Source organism: Notamacropus eugenii, chromosome 3 (assembly GCF_028372415.1).
Source record: "Notamacropus eugenii isolate mMacEug1 chromosome 3, mMacEug1.pri_v2, whole genome shotgun sequence".
NCBI classification, from domain to species: Eukaryota; Metazoa; Chordata; class Mammalia; order Diprotodontia; family Macropodidae; genus Notamacropus; species Notamacropus eugenii.
In genome coordinates, this window is record NC_092874.1 from 251,499,262 (window position 1) to 251,519,651 (window position 20,390).

A 20,390-nucleotide genomic window follows, 5' to 3' on the forward strand; every position below is an offset into this window, starting at 1 on the left:
GTCAAGCCTTTTATGTGGTTCATAAAAGCTAACATATTAATTATTATTATGTTCCAGTTATTTGTTATAATCATGATGTGTTTTGAATTTTTTTCTTTTTTTTTCACCTAGCTCTCCATTTCTGGTTGAGAGCCAAAAAGCAAGAAGTTTCCCAAATCTTATGAGTCCCCTAGCTCAAGTTTATTCAGTCTGTTCCAGCCAATATAATCTAAACTGGGGAGTGCAATAGTATAGAGTCAGAGAGATTTGATAAAACCTACCAATAAATACATTTTTCAATTTCCAGCAGCTACTGAAACAGCAATGAACTTCCTAGATTCTAAAAAGTCAGAATGTATTTTAAGTTAAAAATTGAGAATCCTTAAAATAAATGAAATTACATTACATAAATGGGAAAAACAAAATATTTAACAGAAATATATCTTGAAATTGGAAGATTATTTCTATCCCTAGTGATCATGTGGAATATATGTCTGTGTGTTTGTTTTCTTTCACAGCATGACTATCACAGAAATGTTTTGCATGACTACACATGCATAAACTATATCAAATTTCTTTACTTCTCAATGAGGAGGGAGGAATGGGAAGGTAAGAAAGAATGTTAGAAATTGCTTTTGCATGTAACTGGGGAAAATAAAATACTGAATAATAAAAAAAAGAAAATAGTGTACTTTGATCTGCATTGAGACTCCAAAATTCTTTCTCAGGCTATGGGTAGCTTTTTTCCATCATGAATCATTTGTAATTGTCTGGGGTAATTGTATTGCTCAGAAGAGCTAAGTCTATTAACCCCTCCCCACTCTCCAATTGAAAATGGAATTAACAAAAAGAAAAAAAAAAACAGAATCCAGCAACATGTTGTTTACTTATGATGCAAATATTATTCATGTTAAAAAAAAGAAATGATACAATACAAATGCAGATCAATGCACACTTTCTTTTATTTTATTTTTGGTCTGTCCTTTTTTTTTTTGCAATATAAGGAGAGGACGAAAACAGTAAATCAGATCGAGAGAGTCAGTGGTCAGAAGTAATATGGCTAGTATGGAAATATGCTTCTCACGATTTCTCATGTATCATCTATATCAAATTGCTTGCCTTCTCAATGCAGATTGGTTGGGAGGAAGGAAGAAGATAACTTGAAACTCAAAATTAAAAACAAATGAATGTTTATAAAAGATGTATATATAATTGATGAAATAAATTTTAAAAGCCACTATTGGCAAATTCCTAAACCTTCATTTGGAGGAGGAACCAGTGAATACACAAATCAAATTCCACATTTAATAAGTCTCTAACTTCCAGTGGCCAGAAAAAATGATCACAAAAGCCAGTTGAAAATATGGTATTATCCAAGCTGTACTCTGCTTTTATACAAAAGTGAACACTACATTTATGTCCTCATTATGGTAGACTAAGTACAATATTCTGAGGAGTAATGATTCAGAAGTGAAAAATGCACTAGAGTTAGGAAGCTAGGGTTTTCTTTTTCTGCTTTTAACAAGCTTTGTGACCTATGGAACTCTATGGAACGCAGTTTCTCTTCTCATTCATTTTCGCTTTCTCTACTGCTTACAAACTTGCCCAAGAGCAGCTAGGTGGTGCAGTGGATAGAGCACCAGTACAGGAGTCAGGAGGACCTGAGTTCAAATATCACGTCAGACACTTGACACTCACTAGCTGTGTGATCTTGGGCAAGTCACTTAACCCCAGCTGCCTCTGGGTCATCTCCAGTCATCCTGATGATCCAGTCACTGGATTCAGATGGCTCTGGAGGAGAAGTGAGGCTGGTGACCTGCACAGCCCTCCCTCACTCAAAACAAAATTAAGTGCAAGTCATGTCATTATTTCTCTGATGGCATGGTCTTCTTTGGCACTGAAGGACGAAAACACACACACACACACACACACACACACACACACACACACACACACACACACACACACACACAGAAACTTACCCAGATCAATCTCATCTACTAAAGAAAAAAAAATCCCTTCAGGTAACTCTACCCTTCCACTATAAATCTTGACTCTTTCACAGTCAAACTCCTGTGAGGGGGAGAAAGGTTGTCTGCATTTATTGCTTCTGTTTCTTCTCCTCCTCATTCCCTTCAAGCCAGATTTCTGAGCTATTAACTCTACAATTACTTCTGTCTCCAAGGTTGCCAATATTTTATTAATTGTAAGACTTTATGACCTTTTCTTATTATTTATATTTGCTAACCTTTCTGAAACAACAACAACAAATAATGATGAAGCTCCTAATAAAACAAGAGAAAAAACTCAGCAAAAATATTATTTCAGTCGTAAATTACAATCTGAGTCACTGGATAGATAACTGAAAATCAAAAATTCACACACATTTCTAGTGAATTATTTTTCCTTTTCAAAATTTTATTCATCTGTTCACATATTATAACATTCATTAAAAAATTGTCACAAATTCTTCTTCTCCCTAAGGATTCCGCACAAACCCGTCAACTGAGAAGGCAAGCAATATAATATCATTTAAACATCTGAAGTCATGCAAAACATTTAAGTTAGCCATATTACACAAAAAAGGGAAAAAACATGAAAAATATGTGCTTTGCTCTGCATTCAGATATCATTAATTTATTTTTTCTAGAACTGGATAGTGTATTGACAATGAATCCTTCAAAACTGTCATGGATTATTATATTGATTTTGGTAGCTGAGTTTTTCAAAGTTGAATATTTTTACAATATTACTGTAACTGTCTACAAAATTTTTCCGGTTTACTCTCTTCCCTTTGCATCAGTTCATAAAAGTTTTCACAGGATTATTTTCAAGATTTTGATTTCTAAATTTTTCTTCCTCCCATCTCTTCCCTCTTCCTAAAATGCTAGGCAATTTTGTATACTTTGTACATGTATCATAATGTAAAACAATTCCATATTGGTCACATTTGTCAAAGAAGAAATGGAGCAAAAGAAAAAAAATGAAAAGAGTAAAATAAGTGAAAAAATATATTCTTTGATCTGTTTTCAGAGTACATCAATTCTTTATATGGATATGGAGTGAATTTTCCTCACCGATTACTTTGTACTTATCTTGGAACATTGAGTTTCTGTGAAGAGCTGAGTCATTCATGGTTGATCATCATGCAATGTTGTTGATACTGTGTACAATGTTTTCCTGGTTCTGCTCATTTCACTTTGTTTCAATTTGGGCAAGTCTTTCCGGGTTTTTTCTGAAATCTACCTGTTCATCATTTCTTATTGCACAATAGTATTCCATTTTCCTTCATATGCCATAGCTTGTTCAGCCATCCCTCAATTGATGGGCATCACTTCAGTTTTCAATATTTTGCTACTATGAAAATACTCTAAATAATTGTGCACATTTAGGTTCTTTGCCCTTTTGTATGATCTCTTAGGGATATAGACCTATTAGTGGTATCACTGGATCAAAGAGTATGCATAGTTTGCTTGCCTTTTGGCGATAGTTCTGAATTGCTCTCCAGAATCATCAAATTAATTCAAAACTCCCCCAATAGTATATTAGTGTTCCAATTTTCCCATATCCTCTACAACATTTGTCACTTTCCTTTTCTGTGTTATCTCAGAGTTGTTTAATTTGCATTTCTCTAATGAAAAGTGACTTAGAGCACTTCTTCATATGCCCCTAGATAGCTCTAATTTCTTTGTCTGAAAACTGCCTGTTCATATGCTTTAACCAGTTATCATTTGGGGAATGGCTTGTATTCTTATAAATTTGATGTAGTTCTCTATATATTTGAGAAATGAGGCTTTTATTGAGATGTTTGCTGTAAAGATTGTTTCCCACCTTTCTGCTTTCCTTCTAATCTTGGTTGCATTAGTTTTGTTTGGACAAAAATATTTAAATTTAATATAATCAAAATCTACTTTACATTTAAGATACTGTCATTTGATCATAAATTCTTCTCCTCTCCAAAGATCTGATGGGTAGACTATTCCTTGCTTTTCTTTTTTGTTGATGATGTCCCCCTTCGTGTAAATTTTACACTTGTTTTCACCTTATCTTGGTATATAATGTGAGATGTTGTCTATACCTAGTTTGTGTCCTATTGTTTTCTAGTTGTTTTTATTTTCCAGAAGTGTTTGTCTAATAGTGAGTTCTTATCCCAAAAGTTTGAAACTTTGGGTATATCAAATACTAAGTTACTACAGTCAATTGAGTACCGAGTCTTGTGTACTTAATCTATTCCTCTGATCTGCCACTCTATTTTTCAGCCAGTGCCAGATAGTTTTGATGATTACTGCTTTATAATATAGTTTGAGATCTAGTATTCATCAATTCCCTTGATATTCTCGATCTTTTGTTTTTCCAGATGAATTTTGTATCTAATTTTTTGTAGCTCTATAAAATAAGTTTTTGGTAGTTTGATTGGTATGGAACTAAATAAATAAGTTAGCTTAGATAGACTTGTAATTTTTATTGTAGTGGCTCAGCCTAGCCAAGAGCAATTGATATTTTTACACTTACTTAGTTCTGACTTTGCTTGTGTGAAAAGTATTTCAAGTAGTTCCTGACTTTGTCCTGGCAGGTATATTGCAATATATTTTTTTATTGTCTGATGTTACTTTACATGGAATTTCTCTTTCTAAGTCTTGCTGCTGATCTTTATTAGTTACAGATAGAAAGGCTGATTATTTTTGTGGGTTTATCTTATATCCTGAAACTTTGCTAAATTTGTTAATTATTTCAAGTACTTTTTAAATTGATTTCTAGCATCCTTTAAGACTACTACAAAGAGTGACAGTTTTGTTTCCTCATTGCCTATTCTAATCCTTTAATTTATTTTTCTTCTTTTACTTTTCTAGCTAACATTTCTATTACTATATTGAATAATAGTGGTATAATGAGCATCCTTGCTTCATCCTTGATATTATGGAAAAGGTGTATTGCTTATCCTCATTACAGATAATGCTTGCTGATGGTTTAATGTAAGTACTGCTTATTATTTTAAGGAATGTTCCTTTTATTCCTACACTCTCTAGTGTTTTTAATAGGAGTGGTTGCTGTGTTTTGTGAAAAGGTTTTTTCAGCATCTCTTGAAATAATTGTATGATTTTTGTTGTTTTTTCCACTGATATGGTTAATTATGTTGACAGTTTTCCTATTATTGAACCAACTCTGCATTCCCGGTATAAATCCCAACTGGCCATAGTGTATAATCCTTATGATATATTGCTGAAATTGCTTTGTTTGGGGTGAATTATTGAAGTGATTTTTTTTCTTAACTGGAATCACCTTTTTTTCAGGGTATGGCAAAGAAACAAGATGTTATGACTGACTGTGTATGTGTGTGTATCGAGAGTTCTTATGTGAATAATTTAAAGCAAAAATAATTTACAGATTAATAAATTATAACTTACATGAGCATGGAATCATGTAATTCTAACTGCAAGGGATCCTAGAGTGAATCTAGCCTAGCTCCACTTTTTTTATATATATGAATAAACTGAGCCTTAGAAAAGTTAAGTGACAAGTCTAAGGTATTACAGATAATGCCAGAACTGAGTCCAACCTTTGTCCTTCTTCTCCAAATCCAACAGTTTTTCCACTGTACTATTCCAAATAAATGAAGAGTAAGATCATTCAGATTTTGACAGGTTTTTATTATATCAAATTATTTGTTTACCCCTTTTAATTGAAAGGAAATATTGTTAATCTATATAGACTAGAATTACAGGGATAGTTTAATTCAATTTAATAAACATTCATTAACCATTTAGTATTTGCCAGGCGCTGTACTAAGCCCTGGAGATACAAATAAGAGGAAAAAATAAGAAAAACAGTCTCTTCCCTCAAAGAACCTTCTCTGTATTTTTTCTCTCTTTTGATTCCTGCATAAATTGGATTTAAATGAGACAGAATTACACAAAATAGCCAGCGTTTCTCTCTCCTTCAGTCATCACAGTCCAGTGACAGGAGAGAATCAATTCGACTGGTGATGGCTTAAGATGCAGTGGATGACCTTGGTGTCTTTGATGTCTAACTAAGCTCTCAGTACTCCATAGCACCTGCTTCAGCTGCCTTCACGACTATTGGAACAAATTGTTCTCTTCTGCCCATTCCACCAGGGAAAGTTTTCATGTGCTTTGGGTAGACACCCCATTAATTCACCAATGGATTTGAGACACCTTGGTTACCCTCAATCTGGTTTAGCCCATCTGCTGAAATGGTTTATAGGTTGTGGCTGCTGCACATGCTGCAACTTCTTGCAGCCACAGGTGAGAGTTGGGTGGAACAGGTGGATATCAAAAGTGAAAAGTATTCCTGAAAAGGGCTCAGCAGTGATCATACAAGAGGTACTAGTCTTCCCTCAACACACCCTACACACCACCATGTAATGAGGAATAATAGTATATAAAAATAACCTAGACAAAGGAGTAAGAAGGAGGGTGTTGTTCAGTCATGTGTTCATTACTCTTTGTGGTTCCATTTGGGATTTTCTTGGCTAAAGTTCTACAGTGGTTTGCCATTTCCTTATCCAGTTCACTTTATAAATGAGGAAATTGAAGCAAGGGTGGTTAAGTGACTTGTTCAGAGTCATACAAAGAGTTAGTGTCTGAAGCTGATTTTAAATGCAGGTCTTCCTGACTCCAAACCAAATACTCTATCCACTGCTCTACCTAGATGCCCTGTTAAGGAAGGATTCCAGAAGGCATACTATGGGGCAGGGGCATCTTCTTCCATGGAGTTCAAATCAAGCAGCATGACAGATGGAAAATGGAGACTGAACTGGAAAACTTGCCCTCTATAAAAGAAAGCTTTGGGAGGAGTTCAGTGTTACATCCTCTACCCTCCAATAAGAAGGGGTAGGACAGGAGGCTGAGGGAGTTGGGAAGGTATTGAGGATCGAAGACTGAGTTAAACATCATACTGATGAGATTGCAAGTGATTAGCCTATCCTGGGTGGTAATAGTGCCTAGATCTATGATTTCATTGGTGTCAAACTCTTCAGGTTTAACAAGAAAGAAACTCCTCATACCAATGATGGTCAGCTATGTATAGTATTGCAATTTATAGTCCTAGAGAATTATCTAAACTTTAGGGATATAAGCCCTAAAACATTGAGAGGATGAGTAATTTCACCAGCATCATATAACTATTATGTTAATCAAAACTTGAACTCAGGTCTCTGTGGCTTCAAGGATGGCTCTCTATCCACTACCATTCTTGCTCTTACATAAATAATAGTATAATTGACAAATTGAAAAGGAACTTAGAGATCCCTAAGCCAAATTTATGCATGGATCCTCTCTATAGAATTCCCAACAAGTAACCATCAGACATTGAAAAATTCCAATAATACAATGCTAACCATATCACTAAACTGTTCTTTGTATTTGTTACTGTTCCAATTTTAGCAGGTTAAATTTCTTCATTTCTTTTAACATTTTTCTTTATGTGGGACAATGAAATCCATCTCCTATACTGTTTTATTCCCAACTCTTTTGAATGTGTTCTTGTTTATTAATGTCACTTAAAAATATGGTATCTAGAACAGAGCTTGAAATATGTGAATGTTCTTATTTGACAAGTGCAGACCCCAGGGACAAGGACTTTCTGCTTCCTAGACATGATCCTTCTGTTTACCCAAAGATAGCTTCAGTCACATCATATTACAACTTCACTGAACTCAGAGTCTTCTAAAATCATTGCCTTCTTTATGCAATCTTCAAACTACATCTCCCTTATCCTATATTTATACATTTGATTTTAATACTTTAAAAGTGTAAGATAACATTTATATCTCTTATATTTTATGTCTGTTTTATGTTCAGCCCAATGTCATAAGGCTTTGGGATCTTTTTAAATACTAATTCTTTCAAAGAATGCAAGAAGTAGTTTTCTCTGCTTTGTGTCATTGATAATTTTCATATGCAAATCACCTTTCGCTTTTTATATGTTATGGATGAATGTGCTAAGTAGGATTGTAGAACTATTGTATTATTTCAGCATGCCAATATGCCAGTAGGGTCCTTCTTCCTATTTGACATTGTTATATTAAATAATGCATTGAAGTACAATTGCTAAACTACCCTTGAATCTACATCATTGTACCATTATACAGTTCATATTTCCTGAAAATGCCATTTAGAATATAATGAGGGACTTTATCAAATGCTTTGCTAAAATGCAGATGCATTAAGTCTGTAGCATTACTCTCATCTACAAGGCTAGTCCAAAAATAAAATGAACTTATTTGGCATGACTTATTAGTGAATGTAAGCTTGACTTGCTTCCCTTTGTAATGGTAATAATTTGTCTATTTAATAATCCAATCCAGAAACTTTCCAAATATTCATGTTTTCCTGAATCTGCATATGCGGAAGAAGAACTTGAAGGAAACTTAATTTCTTAATTACTTGAGAAAAGTCATAAGACTATCTCTTGAAGAAGAGAGTATAGGAGGCTGTGGTGAAAAAAGAAATCCAGAGAATAAGGAACAGAGCCCAGGGGTGAATAAGGCGGTAAACCAGGTTGGTCTTTGTATTTTCCTTAAAATGGAGTTTTTATGTAATATTCTAGAGTAATAAGATTCCTGGAAATGGTAAAAAAAAAAAAAAAAAGGTCCATAGTCAAGGATAGAACAAAGTAAGGATAAAGGAGAGATCTGTAATGTTATTTCTATTTCTTATTCATACTGTGGACCTCAGAGATTATTGAGAAAAGTTCAGTAAATCTCATCTGAAAATTTTGTCTGTCTCTTACTGTTTTAGTTTATGTAAACACAGAGATATTGGTTCAGAATTGTTGGCTGATGTTGATGTCCATCTTAGTTAGAGAGCTGATCTTAAAATCAGAAAGATCTAGATTCATTTCTCACCTATGGCAACACCACTTGCAAAAATCTGCAGAATTGCTTATATTCAGTGGTAGAGGTAACTTCCTCCACCAGAAATTCTGAAATCAATAAAATTAGAGGCCAACCAATCAATCATCAAGCATTTATGAAGCACTGATCATGTGTCAGACTATTTGATTTAGCAATTTTTTTTTTTGCTAGGAGTATAAAATGCTATCTTTTTATTAGTCATGTATTATACATTATGTATACTGGTATTGGACTAAGAAAACACAAACTCTGGCCTCTAAGGAGATTATATTTCAAGGAGATAGCACAAAGATATATCGGTGTATATGTAAGATAAATGGAAAGTAGAGCCTAACTAACATTAAATAGTATGACAACAGTAACTAGAGGAGGGAGGGTGACAAAAGTGACTTCGTATAGATGCTGGTCTTAAGGAAAGCAGTGATTATAATAGTAGATGTGAGGATGAAATACAATGGAGGAATAAGGGACTTGCAGTACAAAGAAAAGAAGGTAGGGATGGAGCTTCCTTTGAGAGAAGAGCAAGAAGACTAGGGTTACGGGTGTGCTGGATGGGCTCAAGAGAATCACTTGTAATGGTGTGGGCATTTACACCTTGGGAATCATTAAACCCTAAAAATCAGGGCTTGATTCATTATTATATTGGTTGTCTAGACTTAAGAAAGTAGTGGAGAAAATGTTAATAATACAAATTAATTTTAAAAGTACATCATGGACACATAGTTTTTAAAGTGCATAAAGGACAGTGATAGATACAAAGATTAGAAAGGGAGTAAAGGGCCAAATTTTAAAGGACTTTAAATGTCATCCAGAAGATTTTGCATTTTGTCTTAGAAGTATTAGGGAGCTAACAAAATTTCCTAAGTGAAATGGTCATGTCTGCTAATTAACAAAAACACTCTGGTGGATATTTGGAGAATGGATCAAAGAAGGAGATTTGAGGTAGGGAGATAAATTAGGAAGTTGTTGTTGTAATACTCTGAGTGAAAACTGATAAGAGCCTGGGCTTGGATTGTGGCTATATGAGTAGAGTTAAGGGATCCTTTATAAAAGATGTGTGGAGATAAAAATGACAGGATTTTTAACTGACTGGATACTTGAGAGGACCCTGAAGAACTGAGGATATTACTGAAGTTATGAAATTGAACGACCAGATAGATGGTAATGCCCTTAAGAGTAATAGGAAAGTTCCAAATACAGATGCATTTGGAAGGAAATATAAATTCTAAATTCTGCTTAGAACGTGTTGTATTTGAGATTGCCTTAGGACATCCAATATAAAATGCTGAGAGAGAGAGACAGAGACAGAGAGAGAGAGAGACAGAGAGAGACAGAGAGACAGAGAGAGACAGAGAGAGACAGAGAGAGAGAGATGAAGGAGGAGAAGAGGGAAAAGAAGACAGGTGATGTGATAGATGGATAATTAGATGTATGATATATAATTAGATAGATAGATATGGAAAATCTCCCCCATAGAGCTATTAATTGAACCCATGGAAATTGTTGTGATCTCCAAGTTGATAAGATCTTCAAAAGAGAATATACAGATAAAAGATAAGAAAGCAAACAATAGAGCCTTGTGGCTCTATTTTTATTGATGGGTGTAACATGCAAGGAGATTCATTAACAGGGACCAAAGTTTTTGTTATTGTTTTCTCAAGCTCCATAAAGCAGTACCTACAATAAAATTTATTTGATATGGCTCTAAATTTATAAAATAACTTAGGAAGTACTGGCATTTATATTGTTTTATAATGGCCCAAACATAAACGGTGGATATCTCTCCCATTATTTAATAAGTCTTTAGTCCACCAAAGAATATTTTGCTATTATATATATATATATATATATATATATATATATATATATATATATATATATATATATATATTTGTGTGTGTGTCTGTATACACACATATAACATAAATATAATATATATGATATATAATTGTATTTACACATTTATGTATGCATGTATGCATTTCTGATGACTTCAGAGTAGAGAATGACATTGGTGACTTTGCACAACCCTCCTCAATTGAATCCAATTCACTTACAAGTCAGGGCATCACCTTCCTGATATCATGCTCCTCTTCAATAATGAATGACAAACGGCAATATGTGTGTCTGTGTTCACATATATTTCATGTTTTTTAGATACTTTGAAAAGGATGTCCCTTTTTATACTTCCCCCAGTTATCATTTTTCTGCAACAAAATGCTGAAAATTTTTTGTGTGGATTCATTTTCTATCACACTAAATTAATGGAGACATTAGATGCCTCATTTTTCTCTTTGATGATTTTCTGGAGTTTGCAAAGTTCAGTATAAAATCTTTTACAATTAGGGTAACTATCTTCTCTTTGTTTATGTTTATGGTTTAAATTATTTGCTTATGTGGGGCAGTTAGGTGGTGCAGTGGATAGGGCACCAGCACAGGAGTCAGGAGCACCTGAGTTCAAATCTCACCTCAGACACTTGACACTCGCCAGCTGTGTGACCTTGGGTAAAGTCACTTAATCCCAACTGCCTCATCCTGGGTCATCTCTAGTCATCCTGATGAATATCTGGTCACTGAATTGAGATGGCTCTGGAGGAGAAGTGAGGCTGGTGACCTGAACAGCCCTCCCTCACTCAAAACAAAGTCAAGTGCAAGTCATATCATTATTTCTCTCATGGCATGATCTTTTTCGACAAGAAGGATGAGCGCACATTTGCTTATGTAATTGCTGTTGCTATCACCAGTAAAATATTAAGTAATAGTGGTGTAAAATCGTTCTATTTTCCCTTGTAAATTTTCTTCTGGGGCAGAAAATTTCTAGTGAAAATAATCATAGCAGTTATTTTTAACCATATTAAAAATTGTCCTTCCATACCTAGGTCTAACATTTTTTTTCAGATGCAAAATCTCTCAACCTACTTCCATCATCAAGAAATAAAAAAATAAATTCCCTGTTCGAAGATTTTATATACTTATAAAAATAAGTCCTATCTCCTTCCCCTTCATCTCTTTCCAAAACCACATGTTCATCCACATATGTGCCATGTGAATATATCACTTCTTTGTCTAGAAATAGGTAGTATGCTTTATCATCAGTCCTTTGGAATTGTTGTTAGTCATTTTGTTGATGAAAAGTCTAAAGACTTTTAAAGTTGTTTTTAAAGTTTTATTTTTAATTATACAAATTGTCATCCCGATTCTTCTCATGTTATTTAGAATTAGTTTATCCAAGTCTTTCAAGGTTTCTCTGAAGTCACCTGTTTTTATCATTTCTCTCAGCAGACTAGTAGTCATTTTTATGCACATGCATGCACACACATATATTTACATATACTTATACACATATATGTGTGTGTATGTGGATAGATATATGTGTGTATATATATGAACATATATGTGTGTATGTATATATGCATACACACAAACATAGTCACACACACACGTGCACATGAGTCCTTTATTACAAAAAGTTGATGCATTTCTCCCAATCAACCTGTTTCTCTTCTAAATTTAGGGGCATAGTTGTTGTTTTTCTTGGTATGGAAGGAAAAAACCATTGTGTTCACAACTGTCCATTTTGTGATTTGTGAACCTCTTTTTGCTCCTTAACTCTTCCTCTATCCATAGATTTGATAGATAATTTTTCCATGTTCATCTAATTTATGATGTCACCCTTTGTGTCTAAATTGAGTACCTATTCAGAGCTTATTTTGGTATATAGCTTGACATATTGATCTATACATAGTTTCTGCCAAACTATTTTCCAGTTTTCCTAACAGTTTTTGTTAATCGTCACTTCTTGCCACAATAATAGAATCTTTGAGTTTATCAAACTCTAAGCTACTATGCTCATTTGTTTATATTGTCTAAGTAAACTCTTCCACTGATCAGCCTCTCCATTTCTTACTCAATATCAAATTATTTTGATGATTACTGCTTTGTATTATAATTTGAGATCTGCTACTGTTGCATGCATTTCTTTTTTTCCCTTTCATTAATCTCTTTGATATTTTTGAACTTTTGTTCCCCCAAATGAATTTTATTATTGGTGTGTTATTGTCAAAGGCTTTTTCTCCATTTATTTATGTAATTATTTTGAGTTCTGATTGTTGCACTTATACATTGTACATATACATATGTGTGTATGATGTGGATTATTGTACAAAAGATGTATAGAGGGATATAGATACCTGGATGTAAATATGGACCTGTAATTTCAATGACATAGAGAATGTTTATTGAAGAAACACTCCCTAAAATGTAAGTCACCTAACATTCTATAACTTTTGTAGTAAAGAGTTGCTTAAGGTCACCTTGATATTATGTGACTTGCTTAGGTACACAAAATCATAATGTGTCAGAGATTATACTCTAGGCAAGGTCTTCTTAATTGCACAGTCAGGTTTCTATCTACAATGTGCAATTATTTGCACTGATTTTCCTGAAATTTTACTAACCTCTCTCGTTCTCTAGCAAAGATTCAACTTGGTTACATATATACACAAACACAGAGACACATGCATATCTACAAAATCATATACATATTCATGTGTATTTCTATATATGCATATATAGTGTTTACATATGCACATATATGCATATTATATACTTGTACAAAATATTGGTATAGCCCTTTTGCTAGTATTTTGAGTTTAAAATTTCACAACCATAATTATTATATTAGTTTACAATTCTCTTTGTTTCCTTTATCCCTCCTTGATTAACATATCTAAAGATTAAAAAGGAGTATAATTTAAAAAAACTGAAAGGTATTTGTTTTCCATTAAGTATTTGATAAGATTGATCAGTAAATCTGTCTGGACAAGAATCTTAGCTTTTGTGATTTTTTTTATGATGTGCTTGCTTTCATTTTCTGAGCTTGGATTTTTTTTTTAATCATTATTTTATATCTTGTTTATTTAGATATTTTATATTTTATGTAGTCTTCAATTGAGAATTTTTTCCCCTAGAAAGAATTCTACACATATACATACATACTTAATTTTTTCTCTTGTGATTTTATCTTATTCAGTATTTAAGTTCATGATTTAATTTTCTCCCTTATTGAAAATATAGTGATAAATGTTTATAGAATTTATTAGTCTTTTCCAAGAACAAAATGTTAGTTTTGCTTAGCCTTTATATAATATTTTGGTTTTCCAATTTTAGTCATTTCCCCTTTAATTTTTACAATTACTCTTTTTTTTTGTTTTGAGTTTAATTATTTGTTGATTTTCTAGTTTCCTATTTGCATATCATGTTAGTAATTATTCTTTTTCAAATTGTTCAAAAATACATCAAGTTGCTTTAACTTCAACTGATTAATTTTGATATATTTTCTCACCATCATTCTTAATATAGGCATTATTTTTTCTCAGGTCTATTTTTATATACTTATTATTCATAATATCATTGAGTTAAAGTTCATCTATTTTTGTTTTGTTTTCTCTTTTGTTATTTTGAAATACCTAGAAAATTTCATTCACTAATTCTGCTTTTGAACCTAATTCAAAACTTATCTGCTTGGTGTCACATTGCCTTTGTTTTTGCAAAGGCTTCATATAATATTGAGAAATATATAAAATATTAAATGTTCAGATTTTAAAGAAAATATGTCTTGCAACTCTAAATTTAGGGTGTTCTGTTTTATATTTTCATTTTGTTTATCTTTCTATTTGATTTTTCTAGCACTTTCCCTTTTACTCACCAAAAGCCTTTCAGCCCTGGATATTCCTCTAATTACAAGCTTGTTTTTGATGAATTCTTGGCCAGACTACCATTTTATGGGAAACTGAACTATATTCACTTTAGTACTTTCACTATTCACTATCTGAATTTTTCATCTCTTCCCCAGAAATTTCACCCTTTTCCCTTTGGCCTTTTCAGCTTCCTCTTTGTTGTTGTTATGTTCCAACATTACAATGTAAGATACTTGAAGACTGGAACTATTTTTTTGTTTTTTCATATGTTTTTATTTGGATCCTTAGTTGTGTGTGTGTGTGTGTGTGCGTGTGTGGGAAGAATATTAGAACATCTTCCTGTTTATGTGTTTTTGCTTTTCCATTAACTTTTCCTTTAAGAATTTAGTGCATTGGAGGGTGGAGCCAAGATGGTGGAGTAGAAAGATGCATATACTCTAATGCTTTCACCACAGCCCACAAAATACCTGTAAAAAATGACTCTCAACAAATTTTAGAGCAGCAGAAGCCACAGAATGACAGAGTGAGAGAGATTTCCAGCCAAACGTAACCTGGAAGGCCAACAGCAAGCTCTATCCCATGGGATGCTGAGCAGATCCCAGCCCTGACCATGTGACAAGGGAAGGAACAGGACTGGAACAGGCCTCCAGGGCAGAATCCCCAGCAGGGAGGATGCCAGATCCCTCAAGCCACAAGCAACAAAGAAAACTTCAAAGGTCAATGTGAGAGGGCTTTCCCATCTGGGTGAGAGCGGAGCAGGGTCACCCCAGCACTGGTTCCATGTGGTGGCAGAGGCAACGGCACCAGCAGCAACAGAAGGCAGTGAGCAGCTATGGTGCCCACAAAAACATCCTGGGTCCATTGTCCAAGCAGCTCAGCTTAAAGCCTCTGCGAGAATTGAGCAGCTGATCTGTATCTCAGCACTGAGCATGGTCCTGGGAGAGGAGGAGCACTAGGACCGTCCTCTTGACAAAGGATTCAGAAGTCAAGTAACCAGCTGAGAAAATGCCCAAAAAAGGGGAAAAATAAGATCATAGAAGGTTACTTTCTTGGTGAACAGGTATCTCCTTTCATCCTTTCATATAAGGAAGAATAATGCATGCTCTCAGAGAAAGTCAAGGCTTCTGTCTCCAGTACCTCCAAAATGAATATGAAATGGGCTGAGGTCATAGAAAAGTGAGCCAGCAGCTTGCTAAAGGAGAACCAAAAAATACTGAGGCAAGTAATACCTTTAAAAATAGGCTAACTCAATTGGAAAAAGATGTCCAAAAAGTCAATGAAGAGAAGGCTTTAAAAAGCAGAATTAGCCAAATAGAAAAGGAGGTTCAAAAGCTCACTGAAGAAAACAGTTCTTTAAAAATGAGAATGGAGTTCATGGAAGCTAATGACTATATGATGAACGAAGAAGTTACAAAACAAAATGAAAAGATTGAAAAAATAAAAGATAATGTGAAACATCTCATTGGAAAAACAACTGATCTGCAAAATACATCTGGGAGAGACAGTTTAAAAATTATGGGACTACCTGAAAGTCATGATCAAGAGAAGAACCTAAACATTATCATTCACGAAATTATCAAGGAAAACTGCCTTAATATTCTAGAACCAGAGGGCAAAATAAATATTGAAAGAATCCACTGATCGCTGCCTGAAAGATACCAGAAAAGAGAAGCTCCTAAGAATATTGTGGTCAAATTTCACAGTTCCCAGGTCAAGGAGAAAATATTGCAAACAGCTTGGAAGAAACAATTTAAGCATTGTGTAAATACAATCAGGATAAGACAGGATCTGGAAGCATTTACATTAAGGGATTGAAGGGCTTGTAATAGGATATTCCAGAAGTCAAAGGAACTGGGATTAAAACCAAGAATCACCGACCCAGAAAAACTGAGTGTAATATTTCAAGGGAAAAAATTGCTATTCAATGATATAGAGAACTTTCAAGCATTCATGATAAAAAGACCAGAAATGAATAAAAAATCTGACTTTCAAACACAAGAATCAAGAGAAGGATGAAAAGGTAAACAGGAAAGAAATCATAAAGCAATTTCTAAAGCTGAGCTGTTTACATTTCTTTACATTCTTACATGGAAAGATAATATTTGTAACTCTTGAGACTTTTCTCAGTATTTGTGTAGATGGAGGGATTATACACACACACACACAGACACACACACACACAGAATACAGGTTGAGTTGAATCAGAGAAGATGATATACATAAAAAATAAATTAAATTAAAGTGTAAGAGAGGGAAATATTGGGAGGAGAAAGAGAGAAATGGAATGGGGCACACTATCACTCATAAAAGAGATGAGAAAAATCTTTTCCAATGGAGAGGAAAAGCGAAGGGGGAAGGGGAAAGGTGAAGCTTACTCTCTTCACATATGGCTAAAGGAGGTAATAACATGCTCACTATAATTGGTATGAAAATCTGTCACACTACAAGAAAGTAGAGGAGAAGGAGACAAGAGGGGTGAGGGGGATGATAGAAGAAAAGGCAAATATGAGAAAGGAGTAACTAGAAGTAAACACTTTTGGGAAGAGACAAGATCAAATGAGAGAACAGGAAATAAAGGGGGACATAGTAGGATGGAGGGTAATATAGCTAGTCTTGCACAGCATGACTATTATGGAAGTCTTTTGCAAAACGACACACATATAACCTGTATTGAATTGCTTGCCTTTTCAGTGGGGATGGGTAGGGAAAGAGGGAGGGAGAGAAGTTGGAATTTGAAGTATTAGAAACGAATGTTGAGAACTGTTATTGCATATAACTGAGAAATAAGAAATACAGGTAATGAGGTACAGAAATTTATCTTGTCCTTCAAGAAAAGAGAAAAGATGGGGATAAGGGAAGGGTGGAGTGTGATAGAAGGGAGGGTGCATTGAGGGAAAGTGTTAGATGCAAGAATTAGAATGCAAGGTGTTATGGAGTAGGGGGAGGGGAGTGATGGGGAGAAAAATTGGAACTCACCATTTTGTGGAAATGAATGTCAAAACCTAAAAGTAAATAAATAAAGCTATTTAAAAAAAAGAAAAATAACTTTATTTTCCAAAACAAAAATTAGTGAGAAAAAAAGAATTTAGGTTCTTTATGATAAAATTTGAGATCTTGTAGGGCCGGGCCACTTTCCCTAGCATTTCTTTTCATTAATTCTTTTGATATTCTAGAGCTTTGTTCTTCCAAATGTATTTTGATATTATTTTTTCCAGCTCTACAAAGTAATTTTCTGTTAGTTTGATTCATATGGCACTGAATAAGTAAATTAATTTAGATAGAATTGTCACTTTTATTATATTAGCTTGGCCTACTCGTGAGCAACTGATGTTTTTCCAATCACTTAGATCTGACTTGATTTGTGGGAAAAATGTTTGGCAGTTAAGGACTCTTGAGGCAAAATGCCATCAACATTCAGGAAAAGAACGGAATTAGAATGCGGAATGAAGCATAGTATTTTCTTGTTTTCTATTTTGTTTTGGTTCTTTTTTTCTCATGGTTTCCCCCATTCATTCAAATTCCTCTATTCAACATGACTAGTGTAGACATGTGCTTAATAATAATGTATGTATAGAGACCATACAAGATTGCATGACATCTCTGGGTGGGAGGTGGGGGGAGGGGAAGATAATCTAAGAAATGATTGGGGAAAAGTGATAACAAATAAATTAATAAAAAATAATATTGTAGATTAAACATTAAAGAAAGAATTTAGGTGCATTTGATGAATACACATTTAGCAGATACATACACACATACCTATATATGTATATACACATATTTTCTATTTCCTGTGGTTCCTTCAATTATAATGTAATTTCCCTGCTTATTCTTCATAATGCGACTTTTCTTTTTGCTTGTCTGATATAATGACTGCAACTCCTGTTTTTTTTTCTTTCTTTCTTTCTTTTTATCGTGTGATGATAAAATTTGTTACAACTTGCTTTTTGTTTTCTGCCTAGGCTTTTATTTCACATGTGTTTCTTGTTTGCTACAAATTATTGGGTTTTGTTTTCTTATTGATTTTATAATTTTATTTCCCTTAAACTGGTTGTATAATAAACCTAGTTCATATAATGACTTTTAGGCTTGTGTCTTCCTCTATTAATATTTCTTTTGGATTGATTTTTTTATCATCTTTACTTTTAAAAAATTTATTTTCAGTTTTAAACATTCACTTGAACAAACTTTTGAATTTCAAATTTTCTCCCCATGTCCTTCATCCCCTACTCCAGGACAGTGTGCTATGATTACCCTTTCCTTCAATCTGCCCTCCCTTCTATCACTCCCCTCTGTTATCCCCTTTCTTTTTATTTTCCTGTAGGGCAAGATAGATTTATATAACCCATTGCCTATATCTTATTTCCTAGTTTCATGTAAAAATCATTTTAGTATTCATTTCTAAAGCTTTGAGTTGTACATTCTCTCCCTTTCCCTCTCCCCACCCACACTCATCTAGAAGACAAGCAATTTAATTGAGGTTGTACATGTACATTTGTAGTCATGGAAAAACACTTCCATAACAGTCATTTTGTGAAAGATGAATTATATTTCCCTCTATCCTGTCCCATCCCCCATTTATTCTATTTTTAACTTTGACCTTTTCCTCTACCAAAGTGTTTACTTCTAATTACCCCTCCCCACAATCTGCCAGCCTTTTTATTATAGCCCCTCTCTTATCCTCTTCCCCATGGCTTACCTGTAGGGTGAGATAAGCTTCCATACCCAATTGAGTATGTATGTTATTCCCTCTTGAAGCCAAATCTGAAGAAAGGAAGGTTCATTGATTCCCTCTCATCTTCCCCTTCTTCCTTTCCATTATAAAAATTATTTCTCGCCTCTTTTATGTGAGATGGTTTATGACATTCTACCTTCACCTTTCTCTTTCTCCTAGGACATGACTCTCAAAATTTAACTTTCTTTTTTAGATATCATCCCTTCATATTCAGCTCACCTGTGCCCTCTACACATTCATCTCTGGTCTTTTCATCAAGAATGCTTGAAAATCCTCTATTTCATTGATTGACTACTTTTTCCCCTGAAGTATTACACTCAGTTTTGCTGGGTAGGTGATTCTTGTTTTTAATCCTAACTCCTTTGACCGCTGGCATATCATATCCCAAGTACTGTGATTCCCTTGTGCAGAAGCTACTAAATCCTATGTTATCTTCATTGTGTTTCCACAATACTTGAATTGTTACTGTCTAGCTACTTGTAATATTTTCTCCTTGATCTGGGAATTCTAGAATTTGACTACAATATCTCTAGGAGTTTTACTTTTAGGATCTCTTTCAGTAGGTGATCACTTCATTCTTTCCATTTCTATTTTACCCTCTGGTTCTATAACATCAAGGCAGTTTGCCTTGATAATTTTCTGAAAGATGTTGTCTAGGGACTTTTTATCATAGTTTTCAGGTAGCACAATAATTTTAAAATTATCCTTCCTGGATACATTTTACAGGTTAGTTGTTTTTCGAATGAGATACTTCACATTGTCTTCTACTTCTTTCATTCTTTTGATTTTATTTTGTAATTTCTTCATTTCTCATGAAGTCATTACCTTCCCTTTGCTCCATTCCTATTTTTAAAAAAAATATTTTCTCCAATGAGCTTTTGGACCTCTTTTTCCATTTGGTCCATTCTGCTTTTTAAGGCATTCTTCTCCTCATTGGCTTTTTCAACCTATTTTGCCATTTGGGTTAGTCTAATTTCAAAGGGATTATTTTGTTTTGCATTTTTGAGTGTTCTTTTAGCAAGCTGTTGACTTGTTTTTCATGATTTTTTTGCATTACTCTCATTTCTTTTCCCAATTTTTCCTCTATTTTTCTTACTTGATT